This window comes from Trachymyrmex septentrionalis, unplaced genomic scaffold, assembly GCF_001594115.1.
Source record: "Trachymyrmex septentrionalis isolate Tsep2-gDNA-1 unplaced genomic scaffold, Tsep1.0 scaffold654, whole genome shotgun sequence".
Taxonomy (NCBI): domain Eukaryota; kingdom Metazoa; phylum Arthropoda; class Insecta; order Hymenoptera; family Formicidae; genus Trachymyrmex; species Trachymyrmex septentrionalis.
Window position 1 is genome coordinate 15,413 of NW_017305837.1, and position 2,239 is coordinate 17,651.

A 2,239-nucleotide genomic window follows, 5' to 3' on the forward strand; every position below is an offset into this window, starting at 1 on the left:
CCGACTATCACTTGTTCCGGTCCCTGCAAAACTCCCTCAACGGGAAATCGTTCGCTGATCAGACAGCTGTGAAAACGTACCTCGACCGGTTTTTCGCCTCTAAGCCCCAGACCTTCTATGAGAGCGGAATAATGAAATTGTTGGAAAGATGGCAAGAGGTCATCAACAAAAACGGAGAATATATTATTGATTAAAATTCATCCTTTGTATGAAAAAAACTTGTTTCATTTTAGCCTTCAAAAAGCGAACGAATATATGGATCCACCCAATAATTAAATGCATTTTATTTAAACCAAAATCTTGTCATAACAATTTCAGAAAGAATTTCCGGTTGTTATGACAAAATTCGAGATTTTACAACTAGAAGTAGAACTATATTATAAGTATTGTATTATATTATTTATTATATTATTATATAAGAATTTGTTTAATATTTTTCAGTTTGATTTTAAAATTTGATTTCAATCGGTTAAATAATGATGATTACAATTAGTTATTTTAATATCAACGCTCTAGTAGTGCAATTATTGTGTCAATCAACACAAATCAGGCAAATATACTGTATTGTTTTATGTCGTTGTGTTGTTTCCTGTGAATTGGAACAAAATGATATGTATCATGACTGACGAAAAAACGTATTCTTTTTCCGTCATCAATATAATTTTGAGAAAAATGCCTAGAAATTTGAAAGTTATAACAATAACATTAATTTGAATTTTTCTGTGTTACCTACATATTACTTTGTAAGTACTTTGTAGATTATTGGTGCATGATGCGCCCAAATCATTCATCATTTATTCTTGTTCGATAAACACATCGGAGAAATACATTATGCATAAAATGAAATGCCTTAATAATTAACAAAAAGACATATTTGATCAATAAAATATTCTACGATTAGTTAATAAGAAAAATTTATCCAATTAACGACTAATTCTGATATATTTAACAAGATACAATTATAAATGCCATTCAAAACACAATAATAATAATATGATTTTTTAGTACCATAATCAAAAAATTAAAAATGCGTGATTATACGAAAATGTTGAAAAAATATATATGATAACACAAATTTTATTAAACCAATCATTATAATATTGATTGTAATATTGATTGTAATATTGATCACTGTAATATTGATAAACGGAATGAAATATTAACAATAAATAAAATGTATTTACTTTTAATTGTTAACTTGCAATTATAAAATTTATTAAAATTTATGTAATAAAATTTGACAAATTTACTTTGTGATATGCTGGTTAGCATCCAATACAAAGGGAGTAATCTTTATGATGGAAAGTGTTTAATGTATACTAATTCCACGTAAAATTCATAAGATCTATCCGCAAAGAAAAGTTATACTATCCGTCAAATTTCAATAGTGTTTACGAGAGGGTGTAAATTTCAAATTTTCTAGACTGCTTATTATAATAATGATTATTTGGCAAAATGTTAATTACATTTATTATTTTTATCGCGTATTTAATATTAAAATTCGCGTGTAAGAAAATATTATGACACATTGCTAAAAATCTTCTTTTATGAAAAATAAATAGATAGAATAATTTTCTTGTGGAATAGGGATTACGAAGGTTACTTATATTTAATAATAATAAAATACATGCGTTATCGTAATTTTTCATATGTATAGGTACAAAAGTATCTCGGGTATCGATTGCTCGAGATGATCCCAACCCGAGAATAGTGATATTTTAAAGAATTATTTTTATACTTAACAATTTATTATTTTTCAGTTTCTTTCAAAAATTTTAATCATTAATTTCGCTATGTATATATGTCTACTTACCTCGAATCTCTGTATTCACATATTTTTAATTAAATTCATGTATTTGCGATAACAAATGCATATATATTCGAATTCTGCTCTTCATTTATCATAAAATATTAAAGTTTTATCGTCATTAAGACAGTGCTGTTACTGGTCTGCATTATTATAATAAAAGAACATTTAGTAAAGATAAGAAAGCGATGAAATAAATGTTAAAACATGCTAATATGAGTTAACATAGAAAGTTGATGTGTATATACTTTAATTATGATGTGATATTTAACTATATCATTAATAAAAATTTTGATTGATTCGGATTTTGTTTACTATGTAAATTCTTTCACTAGTAGTAGTAGTTTATTACGTGCTCACCAACGTGATTACACGGACTTCCATTAAATACAATACATCTTAAATATACATATACATTTCTTGCTTACTTGC